Source organism: Podarcis melisellensis (genome assembly GCF_964234715.1).
Source record: "Podarcis melisellensis genome assembly, chromosome: 4".
Lineage (NCBI taxonomy): Eukaryota > Metazoa > Chordata > Lepidosauria > Squamata > Lacertidae > Podarcis > Podarcis melisellensis.
In genome coordinates, this window is record NC_138531.1 from 53,894,792 (window position 1) to 53,913,310 (window position 18,519).

At 43.0% G+C, this 18,519-nt stretch overlaps 1 long non-coding RNA gene across 2 annotated transcripts; it reads left to right on the forward strand.

Moving 5' to 3' along the window:
* Nucleotides 1–27: 27 nt before the first annotated feature.
* LOC309368215 lies at nucleotides 28–17,579 on the forward strand. 2 transcript variants are annotated; one of them, XR_014167642.1, is made up of 3 exons: nucleotides 28–326; nucleotides 13,489–13,725; nucleotides 17,029–17,579. It is a non-coding gene; the product is annotated as an uncharacterized lncRNA (long non-coding RNA). The 2 variants fall into 2 exon arrangements; XR_014167643.1 differs by lacking the exon at nucleotides 28–326 and adding an exon at nucleotides 7,866–8,109.
* The last annotated feature ends 940 nt before the right edge of the window (nucleotides 17,580–18,519 follow it).

Sequence of the window (18,519 nt, forward strand, 5' to 3'; positions counted from 1 at the left end):
GCCGACGCTCTCCCGCCTTCTCCAACCAGAAGGGGAGAGAGAAACCTCGGCCCCTTTATCCGAGCCAATGGCAGCTCGAGCGCCTTTTCTTAGTCAGAGCTTCGGCAGTGCGAGGGGGCCTTGACAGGCCTCCCGCCCGGAGAGGTCTCCTATCGCCCGCCCTGTGTGCGGCGGGCGGGGAGAGAGACTCGTTGTTCTATCCGCTTGGCAGCAATTCCCTTGGAGACAAGTAGAAGCGATGCTCACGAGTGGCAGCCGAAGCGAATGCGCCGGACGAGGGAGGATCACGAGGTCGGGCTGCTCCCTTTTTCGCCTCAAGCATTCAGGTGACTGGTGCTCAGAGACCAAGGAGCAAGTCAGGGCCTGTTTCGGAGCTTGACCTATTTGGGTAATGTCGGCTTAGCAAATGACTCTGTTTCCGAAAGCGCGGGGCTGATGGTCCTTAGCGTATCACTTTGACAACCTGAACCTCACTGGCTTATCCCTTTCCACTGGAAAGGGTGGCTGCGCGGTTCATGAGCATCTCCATCCCAGCACACACACACACGTGTATATGTATTTATATTTATATTTATATATGTAGGCGCTATATTATTTCAGTGCCACCTCTACTACTTATTTCACTAGTGATGTTTGGTGAACCAAATCATATTTTACCATTCTAATCTCATCTGACAGCTTCAAATACAGCCATACCTCGGGTTAAATCTTTTCAGGTTGTGACCCAGAAGTAACGGAACAGGTTACTTCCAGGTTTCGTCGCGCATGTGCAGACGCTCAAAATGACATCAAGCGCATGTGCAGAAGTGGCGACCCGCGTGTGCGCCTACGCAGGTTGCGTTCTACTCAGGATGTGAACAGGGCTCCGGAACAGATCCCGTTCGCATCCAGAGGTACCACTGTATTACAAAAAAGAAAAATCATTTTGCAGGCACCATAGCTCAGCGCTAAAGAAGGTCCCAGGTTTAACCCTCCACATGTCCACAGCAGGCTGGAAATATTCCATCTAAAAGCCTGGTCAGCATAGACAGTACTACTATACATAAACTTAATGGTCTGATTCGGTAAAAGGCAGTTTCCTTTTTTCTGGGGATAAAGAGCCAGAATGTACAGGCTGATCTGTGACGGCTACATATGCATGTATTCATTAGTCGTATATGATCTGGGAAGGCTTAATTGGTTGTGTTTTGTAGCATATGCTAGAATAGGGGAAGATATGTAGCTCAGTGGTCAAGCATTTGCTTTGCAAACAGAAGGCCCAGGTCCAATCCCCTGGCATCACCAGGTAGGACTAGGAATGTCCCCTACGTGGAACATGGAGAGCTGCTGCCGGTTAGTGTAGAGATAATACTAGATGGACCACCAGTCTGACTTGATATAAGGAAGCTTCCTTTGTTCCTAATGTATGTGTGGTTTGCACATGAATTTGTATATGAATTTCAAAACTTACAAAGCAACCATGCAGGATAATGATTTGACCAAGTGGCTCAGAGAAGACTGAAGTCAGGGTCTCCTGCATACACATAATGCCATTTGCTTATACAAAGGATATTTCATGATGAGGAGATAATCATTATGTGCAACCAATGTATTTTTCCTAGAAAAATAGGTGCCGGTACTCACTATGAAGTTGTTACAGTAAGTGCCACACTTTTTAACTGAAAAAAGAGAGGTGCCAGTACTGCATACCCCTGAGTGCCCCCTGAAAAACACACACCATGTGCAACACGTAGCTACCCACTTTATGGTTTCTCAAGATGCTGGCTTCCATGAGAGACACAGTTGCAGCAATTGTTGTAGGTTGAGAACATTGGAGCAAACGTGTGCTGTGCCCATACCTTAGGCATTAGTTTTATTGTCAACATAATGTATTCAGCTGACTGTACTAGCATTCACGGAGAGAAACATTTCTTAACAGTTCTGTCATCTCATTGTTCCTGGGTGAGGGCCAATTTATGCAACCAGTTTTGCATGCTAAGGAAAGAGAATAAGCCATGCAGAATTCAGCATATGGCAATGCGGTAATGTGACTGCTTCTCTACATACTGCACCACAAACCCAGCTCACAACTCAGCCAAACATTTATTTATTTAGACCATTTCTATGCCAGTTGATATACAGAAGTATCACTAAGTGGCTTACAGAAAACTAAAGCAACAAAAATGTTATAACAATACAGTTCAATACACAGTAAGCCTTCAACATATGTAGAGGTTATGCTCTGGAGATTATGCCTAAAGCCAAAATCACATGTAGTCAAAACACACTGGGTGCAATGGCAGGTGGGATTGCCAAAGGGTTTTCTTTTTTCCCAGATGCCCGCCCACTTTTTTTTTGCCAAGTGCATAAACCTGAATGCAGATAAGTTAAATGTGCATCAGTTGCAGGCTTACTGTAGACAAATGTTAATATAAATGACTAAAAAATAGAGACACACTCTCCCCTCTTATCCTCCTGACTCTCGCCCAGGGCACCACCCATCCACCCTAGCTCTCAGATAAAAGAAAGTGCTTCTTCACATAGAACTTAATGGTGACTTATGGAACTTGCTCTGACAGAACACAGTGCTAGACATGGTTGGCATTAAAAGAGAATTGGGCAAATTAATGGAGGATAAGACTACTGATGGTCAGAGGCAGCAGTGTTTCTAAATACCAGTTGCTGGAAGCCGCAGGAGTTTGCGTCCTGCTTGGAGGCTTCCCCTGGCTGGTCACCATGAGAACAGGATGCTGGACTAGATGGGCCATTCTTATGTTCTTATGTCCTCTTACCCAAGGCCCAAACAAACTTTAAATGTCTCACAAATAGAAGGGTTGCTGCTGACATCACACTACTCTTGCTGGGCTTGCTTTTTATGGGCAGGCACCAAGGTGGATGGAGCGTCCTCTGGCTGCCCACAGCAGTGTCCCATTTAGCCGCCAGCTTCACTCTCCACACCCAGTTTCAGATGCAGCAGGTTTGGTGAGTTTCTCAAGAGTCCTGAGGATGGCAAGTAGGACACCCCTCTACACATAGGTCTCTGCACACTTATCCACCAGTTGTTGTTTTTTAAACCAACATATCCCTCAGCTGATTTCCCACGTGCAACTAAAAAATAAAAATCACAAAGCTATTTTGAAACTTTATAGTGACAAAACTGTTTTGCTAGATGCTGAATTCATGTAACCCTAACTTGGTTAGAAATTATTCCTGGCTCAGTATTTCTGAATTTATTATATGTTATCTCACTCTCAAAGAAGCTCAGTAGTGTGGTGGATTTCTTCAATAACCACACCATTGTGATGTTTAAGGCAACTTTACTTAGTCATAACAGCAGCTGCTGGGAACCCACAAAAGTGGAGTTCACAGGCCTTCACAGGGGTGTACCGAGGACTGGCCTTGAGAAGGAGGGGGCAGCTCCTGCAGGGCCTGTGCGGGGGGGGGGGGGGGGCGAGCAGGCAGGGCAGTGCCACTGCAGGTGGCAGCACTACATCAGGTGAGGCAGAGGAGTGACAAATTTTACTAAAATAGAAGGGGCAGAGGAGGAGAAGAAAGAGGGGGATAAATAAAAAGAAGGAAATAAAGAGGGGGAATGAGAAGAGGATAGAGGAATGAATGAGAAAGGGAAATCCAGCAACGAAAAGATGTGTGCAAAAACAAAAAGAAACAGAAGAAGGGTATCTGGGAAAGGCAGCAGGGGCAGAAGCTTTCATGGACCAGAGGAACCATTTGATGCTCCTTTATTTTTATTTAGAAGTGAATATTTCTGTTGAATGTACCAGTGGTGCAGCTACCTGGACTTAATGGTCTTAATGCCCTCACCACCACCATGGCTGTGTGTATTGTTTCAAGTGAAGTGAAACACAGAATTAACCTCTCCTTTCCTCTCCTCTCCTCCCCCACTCCTGCCTCATGATTCCATGCTTTATAACTTAGTCTACATTCCTGATATGTCACAGCAAACAAACATTTGCCAAACCAGAAAAAAATGGGGAAAGAGATACTCTAAGGCTCCTTGTCAAGGGAGTAATGGGCACAAAGGAGCCTAGGTATGCCTCTGAAATTATACAGATCTTATATAGCGGCATTCTCTTGCCTTAGCTAAGTACCATTCTCATTATCAGAGCTGTATGCTTAAATCAGCTACATATACGGGGTGCCTACTCTCTATGAAACTAGCTGAAGTCTGAGTTTTTCCTGCAGAAACATTCTTGACACATTTGTAATGCACTCTGAGTAAGCAGATTATCCCATCAATATCTGTTCACACACTCTTTTATATCTCTTCCCATATAGGCTATCAATCAAAGCATATAATATGCTAACGATTGACACCACATACTGTATACAAGAGCCTTAATCAATTAGGAAAAGCTGTCATTCCCTAACCCTGTATGGAAAATAAGTGGTACAGCTGGGTAATTTTAATTTCTGGACTTGATGGTCTTACTTGTGGCGGGTTGGGGACACACTGTAGACTAGGGTCTTTTTGAATGGCTGATGAAAGTGAACAACTAGATCTGTTGTAAAATAAAACAAGCAGAAAGAAAAGTCTTATCCTGAGCCAATAACCTTTGGTCCCCTATACATTTATGACCTAATATCCTCCAGGCAAGGAAAGCCATAAAACAGGTAAAAATATACAGTACATTGTCCTAGATACAGATTGTTTCTCAACAGAATGCTTTCTTTTGGAGGTGGGGGTTGAGAAGTGGAAACCAATGTATGGAATGCAATGTATGGAAACCATGTATGGAAGGTACCAATCACTGATAGCAGGAAATCATTCCACAAGTATGCAGCCAGAAAGCGTTCACAGTGCATCCTCCAATTCATCTTATACCACAGTTCACTGGCTTAGGCAGGAAGTAACAAGCTCCGGGACTCCTTCCTTGGACTTGGATCCCCTGACTCGCAGAAAAGCCCGTTTTTTCTTGGTTGAATAGGGTCTGAAGGAATGTTGTTCCAGTCATAAGTAATCCAGTTCCACAACCCCGCAGGAAGGAGGCATGCAGGCTTACAGGAAGTAAACTGAGATACCTCATACAGTGGTACCTCGGGTTAAGAACTTAATTCGTTCTGGAGGTGTGTTCTTAACCTGAAACTGTTCTTAACCTGAAGCACCACTTTAGCTAATGGGGCCTCCTGCTGCTGCCGCGTTGCCGGAGCATGATTTCTGTTCTCACCCTGAAGCAAGTTCTTAACCCGAGGTACTATTTCTGGATTAGCGGAGTCTGTAACCTGAAGCGTATGTAACCTAAAGCGTATGTAACCCGAGGTACCACTGTAGTTCTGTGAAGGACACAAAGAAAAATGGCAGGCAGGGAATGAATCCCACCAGCAACATATAGGAAGTCAAGCCCTGCATGGGGCAAAAGTAACCATTTCAGAAAGAGTTGGTGAGATGAAGAATAAAACCCAGTCCTCTTGTTCAACAGAGCAATACGCTTGACTGCATGGTCATGGAGATAGACAGAAAAGCACATGGTGGGGCTTTTACAGTCTCCCAGTGGTCTTATCCAGGATATGCCTTCTTTCCTCCCCCAGTGCCATGTATGGGATCATCATAACATAAGCATATGAACAGCCTGCTGGATCAGGCGAATCACTCATCACTCCAGCATCCTGCTGTCACCATGGCCAACCAGGTGCCTAAGGGAAGCCTGTAAGAAGGACCTGATTGCAGCAGCACTCTCTCAACTTCTTTATTGTAAAACAAGCAAATGTTCTTATTGAATAGCCTCAATGATGTTGTTTTGAAAACCAGAACTAAAAATAGAAAAGTAGGGTTGCCAAACTCTTATGTTGCACCAGGGCTCTTGTGCCTGTGAAAACTATGTGGTAGCAGAGGAACACTGCCTGCATTCTGCATCCTGGCATTCTCATGCTAGGATACTTATGTGTTCGTTAAACTGTTCACAAAGTTACAGGGCCCTACAGCATTAACGTGGCATTACCACAAAGGAAGTGCTGGAGTCACACTGGTCATTACTGTTTTTAGTCTAGTTGTCAGTCTACTGTCATCTGAATTGCACTGGGAGTGGAAAACATACTTGTTCTTGTCCTTGTTGGAAGGCTGCCTGGGAAAAGATGAGACACTGGGGCAGTAAGGAGTAAAAGTTAGTAAACAACTTCAACAGGCTTAGGCTCTGTAGGCGACAGTGAGCAAGTAACTGAGATAATGCTGCCACCCAAGTGCTCTTCCCTTACCTCCCTACTTGGGTGGTATTCCTCAATGCCAATATTCAGAGCTCTGTTTGTTAGTAATATATAGAGATAATACTTTCCAGTAACGTATTCTGACCTGTGTTGGAACTCTTGTCTGTTCTTTCTGTTTGTGCTGCTCTATGTGGTCATGCTCTTACCCAGCGCCACGGCAGAAAGGGCCATGGCTGTTTGGTCAGCAGTAGCAATGGAAAGAATGACTGCTGTTTTCTCCTGTAACAATCCTGTCCTCATCCAGGCAACAGCACCGAAAGATGAAATCAAACTGTAGTTCTGCAGTCCTGTGCAGAATCAATCAATCTTATTGAAATCAATGAAATTTCCCAGTAATTGCACAGGATTACAATGCAGGTGAGACTTTTATTCAGTTGGAAATAATTCATGAGGGAGAATTCCCTACTTGACAGCTATAAAATGTGACTCTCACAAATGGTTGATAACATCTGAAACTGGTTTCTTTGTGATTAAGTGTACACAAAATGTGATGGTAGAATGAAAAAAATATAATGGCAATTCTTCTCTGTCACTGTGTGTATGTGTTCTGCTTTCAGCTCAGTAGCTAATGGCAAGAAAACTTTTGAAGTAACTAACTATGGAAGCAGAAATAGGGGAAGTATTTTACAAAAGGAGACTGAATGAAGGGCCAGCTCCAGGTATGGACAGAATTAGGAGTGTTCAACTCAATTTCCTTTCCAGAGAAGGAAGTTGGTCTTCATCAGGCTGATAGTGAGGCTGAACTTCCTGCAGGCTTGGGCAAAAAGGTTGATGAGTCTCTCTGTGGAGCTTCCTCAGAGTGTGCTGTCAAGGCTGCATCTTCTGCAAACAGCATCTCTCAGATATGAACCCACAACACTCTTGTCTTGGCATGGAGATAGGCCAGGTGAACAGATCCCTGTTGCTACTTGAATACAAGTATATGTCTTCTTGCAGGTTGTATGCTTGTAGTTCACAAGAGCCTCATGCTTTGCAGCAATAACAGGCACTGTGTCCTTTATGCCAGCCTCAAACCAGTTGGGGCTCTGCGGTTCTCTTTTGCCAAAAGAAGGCATAGGTTGCTTCTTAGATGTGGTTTCTTCAACCTGTCTCTAGTGCTCAACAAGCAGTAGTGCTTATTCAACAGAATCAGAAAAGCATCCACAAAGTTCAGCTATGACTCTTGTGGCAGTGTTTATTTGAGACCACACTTTATGTTTTGTGCTATAGGTCCTCTTTGGCTGGAGGAGGCTCTTGCTATCTGCCAAGGACTGATCTTTGTCACATTGGGCACTGTGATAGCGCCGTGTAACGCAAACACAGTTCAGTGCCGATCACCTGGTGACAATCAAGCCCAGCTGGTCTCAGTGACTTGAACTTGGCTGTCTCCAGGATACTCACCATTTTGCCTTGGTAGAGAAGAACATGCCACCCAACCACTCTCTGCTGGATTTGTGTAGGGTTTATTCCTTGGCCTTTTCTTCTCCCAAAAATGTCCTACAAGGCAGCAGATGGAGTTCATTCCTCAGAGTTTATACCCGAAACCTTTCTCATGAATGAATATAGCAATAAGGCAGCAGAGGTTTAAGAAACCACGTTCTTGACTGTTGCACCCTCTCTTGTATATTATACAGTGCTTTTTACCAGAAAAAGGTCAGGAACTCCCACTTTTTTTTGATGGACAACAAATAAATTGTTGAGCTTATTTTAGGGGAGGAAATGCTTTTTTGCGGGGGAATTCTTCTTCGCCTGATTGCCCCACCGCCAGCATCACTGCAACCGCATTACAATGTCGCCACAGAAACAAAGCCACAAGCGGCATGCAGCCTGAAGCCTCCAACACGCAGCTCTGGGCGCCTTGCCACTGTACAGCTGCTGTATGCTACAAAGAGGTGCCGGAACACATCAAAGAGGTGACGGAACTCAGTTTGGGTGAGTCCCGGCTGGAAAAAAAGTCCTCCTATTATAGTAGAATAACTCAGTGAAAGAGATCTGGGACAGAAAATTCAGCCAAAGGCTATTGAGAAGCTGGTAGTTGCATGAATACAAACCGTGTTTCCTGTATGAAGCAACGTGCCTACTAGTCATAAGCATCACAAATAAATTCCTGCTGAAAATCATGAAATGACCATGACAGAGGCATAATCCAGCCCTTGTCTGTATCTCAACATGCATTGATGGCAAAAGTCACAGGTTGAAAACTGCAAAATTATGAAAGAAAGCATGAAAGATCTAGCAGAGTATATTTTGTGACTCAGTTCTTGCCTCAAGCTCTTGGAACAGTTTTTACCAACATGGTACCCTTGGGCACCAGTGTCCCCACCAGTACCTCCTATGGCACCTACAAAAGGTTTCTGTAAATATACCCACCCCCCAAATCTACAGTGCATGAGATACTGTTTGCTTTTGCTGCCTAGGGCTGCAATCCCATATAAGTCCACAACTTAGTGCATTTAACTTGTGCACATTCAACTTTACACACATTGCAAAAAATAAAAGGTGTGGGTGTTCCAGGAAAAATGAATTTGGCATTCCCACCCACCATTGAACCCTATGGGTTTTGACCATATGTAATTTTGGCTTTAGGTGCGATCCCCAGAATGTAACCCTGCCGTAATTTGTGGACTTACTGTACTCATTTACTAGGAAGCAAGTGAGCATAGGATTTCAGTCTTTCAGTGCCTGTTTACTCAGAAATAAGTCTCATTGTGTTTAATGAGGCTTACTATCTAGCAAAGTGTAGTTAGGATCAGTCCTTTTTTTCTAGAAAAATAGGTGCCGGTACTCACCATGAAGTTGTTACAGTAGTGCTACACTTTTTAACAACAACAAAAAAGAGGTGCCAGCACTGCGTACCCCTTGGGGGGAAAGCAGTGGTTAGGATTACAAACTTCATCTGCCTAACGTGCCCTGCACAAGCTCAGACTGTTAGGATCAAACAGCATGATTTTTTTCCCTCCTTGTTGTTTTGCTCTACATCCAGTGTGAAGATGATTTCTGGAGAATTCAAAAGCTTGCGGGTACTTTGTGAAATTTAGGTGGTCCCAATAGAGATTATCCCCCTATTGTGGCTTTTTGAGCGCCCTGCCCCCCATTAGACCAACACCCCTACCTTACGATTTTTGCATGTTACTCAGTTATCTTTTCAAGTCAGCTGACACCTCTCTACTTTGCCGTAAGTACAAAGTCCATCACAGGCAAAACATAGACAAGAACAAAGTAGAGATTTTCATGGAGAAATACTTGACAGCTACCAAGCCCTGGGCACTGTTTTCTGGATTCAGTCCACACTACTTATTTTGATAATTTGCTTGGACAGGAGGAATATCTGATTTCCTTGAAATCTACAATAGCCTCCACTTCTCCCCAGAAACCTTAGAGGATAGCATACTTTCTCCTGCTAACTGTTGCAGAAATTTCCAGAATTGTTGCTCCTCACTCACAAGTTCCAAACATAACAAATATAGAGAGAAAGACTGTGAAATTACATAGTTTCCTTGTGCAACAATGCAGGGCTATAGACTGCAAAGTGAGAGGGAAGACAAGCCAGCCAGCCAAGACAAGTTCTCCTCCTCCTCCTCCTTTACTACACTGCTGCCATCAAGTGGCTATCTCTTATTTTTCTCTGGCTGCTTCCATTAAAACAGTGCTTTAGCCTTCTAGACCAGTGTTTCTCAATCTATGGGCCAGGAAACAACAGTGGGAGTCAGCTGTAGCCCCTCTTTGCTTGCATGCCCATCTTCTTACAGCGTCAGTAACAGCTGCCCCCATGCACAGTGCACAGGCATGTGTGCAAGCACTAGGAGTTGGAAAAAAGAGTGAGACTGCAGCACTGGAAGTTGGAAAAGAAAGACAAGGAAAGGAAAGATGGATGGACAGTGTGGCTGACCAAATGTGAGGGAAAGAAAAAAACAGAAAAGAGGAAGACGTAAGTGATGATCAAACTAACATGCCTTGCAGCAACACTTTCATGACTGTTCGCCAAATGTGGACAGGTCTCCCAATTAAGACCCTGCATTCTGTGATACCTGTTGCTTCTACTTTATCTTTAAAGGTAAAGATAAAGGGACCCCTGACCATTAGGTCCAGTTGTGGACAACTCTGGAGTTGTGGCGCTCGTCTTGGTTTACTGGCTGAGGGAGCCGGCGTACAGCTTCTGGCTCATGTGGCCAGCATGACAAAGCTGCTTCTGGTGAACCAGAGCAGCACACGGAAACTCCATTTACCTTCCCGCTGGAGCAGTACCTACAGTATTTACTGTATCTACTTGCACTTTGACGTGCTTCGAAACTGCTAGGTTGGCAGGAGCAGGGACCGAGCAGCGGGAGCTCACCCCGTCGCAGGGATTTGAACCGCCAACCTTCTGATTGGCAAGCCCTAGGCTCTGTGGTTTAATCCACAGCGCCACCAGCACCCCATACTTTACCTTTAGCCCTTGGCTATTTCTTCTTCAACAATGAAGTCCAGTTACTTTGCCTAGGCTCCAAGGATTTTTATTATTATGCCTCTGTTCCACTCCCTCTTGTCTGCCTCAATATGTGGTTTATTTTGGGGGTTTTTTAATCTTTAATAACATTTTATTTGTATTCTTTTAAATATACAAAGATATTTTTTGATGGTTATGATCCCATTTATACAGGTAGAGTGAAAAGCCACCAATCAGACTGCTAAAGATAGGGTCTTCTGCCATTGGTCTGTCTAGCTCATTATTGTCTCCACTGATTGGCAGTGGTCCTCCAGGGTTTCAGCCAGACTTTTTTCCAGTCTTACCTGGAGATGCCAGGAACTGAACCCAAGACCTACTGCATGAAATTACATGCTCTGTCATACAGCTATACCCTTCCTTGTTAGTAGATGAATGGTCTCCAATCTAATTTGACCAAAACCAACCTTCGTACCTCCCTTCAAAATACTGGATATCAATACATTTGAAATTAAATACCTTACTTGGATATAAGACCTGTTGAATTCAGTGGAACTGCCCTTTGAATAAATATCAGTAAGACTGGCATGATGTACTTAACTCTTTACTTTCAACTGCAAATTGATTACCCGTAATTTCAGTAAGCATGCATCTTAGAAAGACTAACAACAATTATTATGGCATGAGTATTCATGCACTTTCCACTTCATCTGTCCACAAAAGCTTGTTCCACAATCATTGTTAGTCTTTTGCTGTAAAGTGGTAATCCTACTGAAATTCATCTACTTTACATTAATACTGAAAAATGTGCAATAGCCATTACCAAGAAAGAAAATGCAACCTAGGAAATCCCAGCAGGTGGCACTCTTTGCCTCTCTAAGTGCCAAATTCTGTTTTTCAATCTTTGCAGTACTTGCCTTTAAGTCATTGCCCTACAAATATACCACCCATCCCACTGGATTGTATCTGCGATGCAAAAAAAAAAGTATAATAAATTCCAAACAAACAAGAGCAATCTCAGTGTTTGAGATTGGAGAATAAATGTAAATATATTTATCAGTACATTTCAGACCACCTCCAACATGGTTCATGGAAGAACAGGCCCATTCAAACATTACAGTCACCAGGTGAAAGCTCCCAAAGGTGCCTGGGTGATGTGCTTGAAAGGCAGAAGAGCAGCACAAACTCTAGGATGGAAATACGTTCTCCTATTTGCCAGAATTTGGAGAGAGTAGAAGGTAATACAGGAAGTATCCAGGGATGTGATCAATGCCAGTCTAAGTATCCCAGGCCACAGATGCACGCATACACAGGGGCAAGGATCCAAAGATTTACATGCATGGGTGTGCCTTCCATGAATGAGATAACTCATTTCTATTCATGGAAGGGACTGAGATCCAGTAGACTCCTCACTCTCCATGAGGATATTTTTGCAGGCTCCTGCTGTTGCTCCAGGGGCTTACCAGCATTCCAGAGGTAAGGAGGAAATGACAAAAATTGCCTACCACCTTCCTCAAGTGCAGGTCAGGATCAAACATAGTGCATTCTACACACACATAGGGGTTGCTCAGATTCTACTTCTCATTGTGGCCCCTGATTTTCTTCTTAAAGGTGACAGGGGACCCTCTAGAGTGGTATTCAAGTTGGCACAAAGGGCTGTGGCTGCCTACCCCTTCATGTGCAGATGTGACTTGGCACATGTGAAGTGGCCTGATTAGATCTTGGTCATAGTTGTCCCTTCATCACCACCCTGGTTCTGAAGTCTACCGGCTTGGCAGCACTAAGAACTAAAACTTTTTTTAAAAAACGAGAGAAATAAAAGTAGTGTAAAATTGTTGGAGTTCAGTGTTAAAAGCAAATGTGGCAAACGCCAGTGGAAAAAGGTGGGTGTGCGTATCTTCTGTGCATTCAATGTATTTACTGGATTGTGGCTCATGTTGCTAAAGCAGTCTTCTAATAAACTACGCTGCAATCTGAAGCTCCAACACTTATGTATGAGCAGGGGCTTCCCCCTTGATGTTACAAGTCAGAAAAACCACAGAACCGATTGCTTAACAGTGAAACCACAGAGAAAGTGAAACAGAAGCCAAAACCAAGCTCCAACTTCAATCAAACACCAGTTATAGGTGAAGTAACAGTGACTTGGGTTTCCAAAGAAACTTGGTATCTTCCAGAGTTATTAAACGGAGTCAACGAGTTCCTGAATCAGTAATACATATATATTAAATTAGTCAAATGAAATGATTGCATATTTCACTCTTAGCTCTTCATTTCTTCACTGATAGAAATAACTAGTTATACTTGCAAATAATATTGCATCATTCTTCTTGATGAGCACATATAAGCCATCACAATTATAACTGCAAACCAGTGAAGCATGAGGCTGTCTGCGTGTTTGCACTTTCATGATTTTCTTGTTCATCACAGCTGCCTCCTCCTACCTGCCCTCTGCCAGCTAAAACCCAAATCATTCTTTGAGCTCAAGGGTGGGGAGTGTGGTGGAGTGTGGTAGCTTAGCAGAAGGAGCAACTGAGTTGAAGGGATAACTGCCATGTACATTCACAAACAGCTCTAGTTTTTTGTGTTTTTTTTTTTCTTTTTTTGCTTACACTATATATTGAGAGGCAGGGCAGAAGGATGAAATAAATTAAGATTGATTAGTCTCACATACTTTATGTCTTTGGTTTGGGGAAAAGACACCCTCTTAAAAAAAAATCTTAACTTGTCATGAATCAAGGGTAACTTGTGAATAATGAAGAGACTGAAATGCACAAAAATATACAAATATATCATAGCACTCAGAAAGTATTATACAATATAAGGGAATGAGAATGTAAGTTGACAAACTGAATAATTTATCCCATGATTTAGTCAGTGCTTTTCCTTAGGCAACAGCACAAAGCGAGGTCAGGAAGAGTCAGCAGGCTGCCTGCCTGGGTGTGTGGAGTGGCTCTAGTCTAGAATCCAAAAGCACACCACAGCCTCCCATACAGTCTTGTTGGCTTGCCACGTGGGGCAGCAGAATAAGAGAAGATCTGAAGGCTCCTGGTTGATCCTCTAGCGCTGAGAATGTCTGACAGATTTATTAACTTTTATCCTTTCTTTGCTGGGCCTAGCATCAATGGGTGAGTAAATCTTGGTGATATATATATATATATATATATATATATATATATATATATATATATTGATATATATATATATATATATATGGCAGTTTTATTACTCTAACTAGTTGATTTGTTCTGGAAAGCATCCTTCATGTATAAGTATCTAGATATTGTTAGACTACAACTCCCATCATCAATGGCCATGCTGGCTGGGGCTGATGGGAGACTGAGTCCAGACATATCTGGGGCAGGTGTGGGGGACGCATACAGATTCCCCATCTTTGCTGTAAATATAGATTTAAAGGATGCATGGGGTAAAAGTACAGACCTTTACAAATAAAGATGTTTCACTTCCATAGTAAGAATGCAATAACCAACATTTCACACACTTGTTCCAACTCTTCAGAGAAATACAGAAAGTGCTATGTGCCAATTACAGCTTTCCATTATCTGGATATTACTAGTTAGTAGCTATTCTGTATTGGTCATTGAGTGGATGAACACAAGCAAACAACTACAACAGCAAAATAAATATTATAAAGGACAGCTGCCCACCATTCCAGGATTAAAGGCTGCACTCTTTCTACAGGAAAGTCCTATTCAACAGAGTAGGACTCTTGAGTAAACATGCCTAGAATTGAGTTGCGTGTCATTACGAACTTTTTAAACAGACCAATCCATGCTGCCGTAATACTATTTATTACAGTTTTCTACATTCCTTTTGGTCTATTATCAAAACATCCTCTGGTCTAAACTACTGACTGTAATATAAAAGAGTCACACGCCTAACTTGTGTTGCCTCCATTATAAAACAGGGCCTTCCTTTCTTGCTTTGATAGGTTTAAACAGTGATAAGGCCATTTAGTACCGCAGATAAGGGCAGTTATCCTATTCCTGGCATACACAGTTGACTGAATGAAGGTGATGTAGCAAGTATGCTGTCACCTCTCCTGATGTCAGCTTCAGCTTCCCTAGCATGAGGGATTTTACCCTGAGCCAGGGATGGCAAACCTGTCACTCCCCAGATGTTGTCAGATGGCACAGCCAATGCTCCGAGATGATGCAAATTGTAATTCTACATCTGGAGGGCCACAACCTGTTCTAGGCCCAATAAAAGAGTGTGGTTTTTATTTTTGAGAACTAAGCTACAGCCTCCTTCTGCCAACCAAGGAAGTTCCCAATCCACTTGAATTTAAAGGGGAAAGCTTGGGTTTATCCTAAAGATTTACCCAACTTCCTTCCATCAAAGGCAAAATAGAGAAGAGGTCAGCATGTTCCTCTTTCTAATGTCCCATTGCTAATTAGGTAATTAGGTAAATTACAAATATATCCTTGCCACTACAACTTTTAAAACAGATTTGCAAAATGCTTTTTTCATCTCTTCTCTGTCCTCATTATTTTGTGTTTGTATATAGTATTATATGCACATGCTTGCAGAGCACCATTGCTTCTAACTATATATCGTTCTCAGAACTCAATTACAATAATCATCTAACAGAAGAACCAGTATTAGAAGAATAGTCTTACTGGGTGAAAATCTAAAGGAAGCCAGGTTTTCAAGCTTGGTGATTTCTGAAAGTCAGATAATGTGGAGATTAGACATATGGACTGCAAAAGATTACCCATATTACTAAACGTATATGAGATTCTCGGCAAAGGCATCTACAGTCTGTAAACATAAATTGATGGCCAGTCTCTCCTTCACTACCAAAAAAGGAGCTACCTTCCCCTTTTTTTAAACCTTAGGCATCTCAATGTGGCAGTAAGTTCACGACTATGCCTCAAAGGTCCTGGGTCAGTGAGAGCTGGCCAAGTATTCAGTTATATCATGCATAAGAGCAAAGTAACTGCGCCTCAGCTAGGTAACATGGCAGATTTAAATTGTAAAAAGCAGCCTAGACAGAATATATGTGTATGCTCTCTGTGGGTGACAGACAGGGTTTAGGCCCAACAAACTAAATATACACATATTCCAATTGGAACGGACAGCTTTGCAGGCTCACAAAATGGATTTTGAACACTGTAAAATGCCAACAGCCATGTCACTCACATCAGGATCATAATACTCCTCATGTCAGATTTCTTGGATTAGAATAAAAACCAATTTTGTTGTGCTGGTGGAGAAAGCAAGAATATTTTTGTGCCATAACTGTTATGGATATGCAGGTTTGTTACATATCATGATAGGATCAGTTTAAACATCTATTACTATCCATTTAATGAGCATTAACACCACACAGATAAGAATTGCCAGGAGAATATTGTTTAAATATTGCATGATTAGTTTTTATAATTTTTTGTTAATTGCTCCCAAAGATGAATAGAACGGCACAAGTAGGAGAAGCCATATTGTGGAATGTTATAGGGACGTGGGTGGTGCTGTGGATTAAACCACAGAGCCTAGGACTTGCCGATCAGAAGGTCGGTGGTTCTAATCCCTGCGATGGGGTGAGCTCCCATTGCTCGGTCCCTGCTCCTGCCAACCTAGCAGTTCGAAAGCACGTCAAAGTGCAAGTAGATAAATTGGTACCGCTCCAGTGGGAAGGTAAACGGCATTTCCGTGCGCTGTTCTGGTTTGCCAGAAGCAGCTTAGTAATGCTGGCCACATGACCCCGGAAGCTGTATGCCGGCTCCCTCTGCCAATAAAGTGAGATGAGCGCCGCAACCCTAGAGTCAGTCACGACTGGGCCTAATGGTCAGGGGTCCCTTTACCTTTACCATATAATATGTGATTTAGTGTTAATTATTTTACATTGCAAAATGTAAGAATGTTACTTATCACCCATCATGTTCAGTTATTTAGAAATGAAAAACAGCAGAAGGAAGCAAATTTTGTCTCACAATATGATTTTAAGCACTCTAACATGGAAGGAAGTTCCATTGAAATCTATATACCTTACTGCTGCCTCCATATAGGAATCCATTTGTGTGCAGTGGTTCTTCACAAGGTCTGAATTTTCTCCACATTTTTGCAAATGTATAAATGGAAAACAAGGGAAAGGCCTGCAAAGCTCAGAAAAAATTGTTAGAACCATGCAACAATGTGCTGTACATAAATGTTTCATCACATAGGGACAGCTGCCACATGGAATAATTTAAAGTGGCCTCTATGATGCAGAACAAAGGAAATGTGTAACTACCCCCTGAAGGCCCTTTCTTCCCTCAAAAAACAGCTTGGGGGGGGTTGCAATTTAGATTGCTGAAGTGGCAAGGGAAGATTATTTATTATAATAATTGATATCTTACCCTTCAGGAAACAAAACCTTCCTAAGCAGCTTACAACTAATATTGATATACTTTTTTTTTTTTGGAGAAAAGAAACAACAAGCCACATCAACATCTAGCAAGCCATAACGATCCTGGCCAGGTGGACGAGGAGGGGACATTCCAGGTGGAACAGGAATCTGCTCCTGCTGTCTTATTTGTGTGACGAAACAGGTCATCTGGAATCTTGTTGAAGTAGGTAGTGTGTTGGGGAGTGGCCGTTGCAGCAGAAAAGCACCATGCTCTCTCAAACCTGCTTTTCCATACAGGAATGGACCAGTTGGGTTAGGTTACCTATATTTGCACACAATGTGTAGTCTGATCCTTACATTCCGGGAACAATCAGCAACTCATCTTAGGAGACAGCACAGAAAACTTGATGAAATCCTGAAAAGATCTCCACTTAAAAGTCTTATTGGAAGAGAAGGGTCTTCAGGAGGCACCAAAAAGACAACAGGGATGTCACCTGTCTAATGTTTAAGAAGGGGAGGGAATTCCAAAGGGTGGGTGCCACAACACTATAAAGTTAACAAAACAAAATTGAATATTACAGATGCATGGTATCATGTCAAATATTTTGGGTTTTGTGAAGAATATGCCTTGTTACACTAGTCTAGTATTCAATAAACATTACTCAATTCCGTCAAACAAAAGTTTTTGCTTTCTTTATTTCACTCTTAAATAGTAAAGTACTTACAAAAATCTCCAGAGGCCCTGCTAAGTTTGTTACGGTAAAAGTGTATTGAGGCATATTATTGAAGCTGCAGTGCTTTGTGCATACCAGAATGTAAGCATGCCTGGAACATGTTTCTTACGGTATAAGCTTTCATAGACTACAGTCTTCGAAGGTGCTAATATTTACTTACAAGAATGGCAACTTTGTACTTTCCTCAGTCCCCCTTCAAAGAAAAACAAGTCTCAAACTGGTTACAACGAGGGACCTAAAATGCTGTACATTGCAAGCGCATTATAAACTTTCCTGAATTGGCAAACACACACACAGTTGTGGGATATGGAAGAGCCAGTATAGAGGGAAATGAAAAATAGAAGGGAGCAATTACTGGACCTGGGGGGGGGGGGAGTTACAGTGGTCATTAACGAGACAGTATTTTCTACATGAAAAAAGTTCCCAGTAGCCCAGTTCAACGGGGCTAACAGTATCCCACCCAACCACCACTTAAAAAAGTAAAAAAAGAAGTGGGAGCATTCCTCCTATCCACGTGTTACAGACCAAACGTCTGTACCCCTGCCCAAATGCGTGGGATAAGCCACCCACCTTTCCCCCTCCTCGGTCAATAGCCAATCACGTAGCATTTTCTCTCGGCCCGCGTTAATTTAACCCAGGTCGTTCTCCTGATTGGCCAACTCCGTATCAGATTGGCAGCCCAACTGGGTTAGCGTCACTGGCCCTGAGCGCCGCTTTCGCAGGTAGCGCGCGCGAGAGAGAGGTGCGCGCGCGGCTTTGGAACGTAGCTGACGCGCTTCTCGCCCAGCGCCCCCTCAGCGACCGCTCCGGTGGTCGGAGGCGCCTATTCTCCTGCCACC